Raw genomic sequence first — 1549 nt, 5'->3', positions numbered from 1 at the left:
ACGCTTTCCACCACTCGGAGCCAGATAAGAGATGCTCCAAGGTGAACAATACAAAGTTGGGGATCTTGGAGGGCGGGGGTATTCTCTTGCCCACGCCCACACCCTTCAGATCAATCTCTCTTTTACACCGATTGTCAGTCACCACTTTGTGGCTGGTTTTATATTGCTGCCTTCCTCTGTAGCTCTGGGGCAACCAGTAAGGATGAGATTTGATCTCTATGCCCGAGGTGGAGTTCCAGGAGCCTGGTAGTGATATCAGGCTCGTCCTGGTTACCTAGAGTGTCTGTACTTTATCTGTTCCCCAGAGATTGTACCTGCAGGCTTATGGGGTATGTGCCTGGGGCAACTTCTGGCTGAGCTGTGGGAGTCGGTGGGGCCAGGTACCAGCATCGGCAGGGGTTCTGATCGCGGGGGCCGTGGGGGATCCGCGGGGAACATGGGAGCCCAGGTGCCGGCCAGGCCCGGGAAGGGCACAATGGGCTTGGCTGCAGAGACCCGGTCATTGGATTGGGATTTTCTCACTTTTTCCAGGACTCTCTCTGGAGGTGGGGACTGGTCTGGCTTGGAAGTGGCAGCTGGGGGTGGTAGGAAGGAAGGAGGAAGAGGCCGATCAGGGTCCTGAGTAAGGCATGTTCTTAGTATTTCAGTTCAGCATCCTTAGGAACACAGAAATAGCTAAGGGGTGGAACGTGGCCCTGATGCCTATGGGGGAGTTCCAGGGATATTGGCCTGTACTTCTCTCTCTCTCTCTGGTTTTTGTTGTTGTTGTTTTTGTTTATTTGTTTTATTTTTTTTGTTTTTTGTGGGGGTTTTTTAGTGTCTTTGTCTGGTTTTGGTATCAAGGTAATTCTGGCATCATAGAATGAGTTTGGAAGCATACCTTCTCAATTATTCAATTTTTGGAATAGTTTGAGAACGATAGATATTACTTCTTTAAATTTTTGGCAGAATTCACCTGCAGAGCCATCTGGTCCTGGGCTTTCCTTTGTTGGGAGTTTTTATTTTTATTTTTTACTAGAGGCCCGGTGCACAAAAATTTGTGCACTCGGGGGGCTGGAGAGGGGGTCCCTCAGCCCGGCCTGTGCCCTCGCGCAGTATGGGACCCCTCGGGAGATAATGACCTGCTGGCTTAGGCCTGCTCCAGGGTGGCAGAGGGCAGGCCCAATCCCTAGGTGCAGCCCCCAGTCGGGCTCAGAGCAGGGCCTATCAGGGGGTTGGGGCGCTTCCCCCTGTCATGCACAGAGCAGGGCCCATCAGGGGGGTTGGGGCTCCGTACCCTGTCACGCACAGAGCAGGGCCGATCAGGGGGGTGAGGAGCTCCCCCTGTCATGCACAGAGCAGGGCGGATAGGGAGGTTGTGGCCCCGCCCCCTGTCACACACAGAGCCGCAGGGCGATCAGGGGGTTTGGTCGCTGCCCCCTGTCACGCTGATCCCGGTGCCGGGATGCCTCGCGGCTCTGCTGATCCCGGGTTCGGGAGGCCTCACTGCTCCGCTGATTCCGGTGCTGGGAGGCATATTACCCTTTTACTATATAGGATAGAGACCTGG

This window comes from Myotis brandtii, unplaced genomic scaffold (genome assembly GCF_000412655.1).
Source record: "Myotis brandtii unplaced genomic scaffold, ASM41265v1 scaffold350, whole genome shotgun sequence".
NCBI lineage: Eukaryota > Metazoa > Chordata > Mammalia > Chiroptera > Vespertilionidae > Myotis > Myotis brandtii.
Note: the sequence above shows the minus strand (reverse complement) of the source record.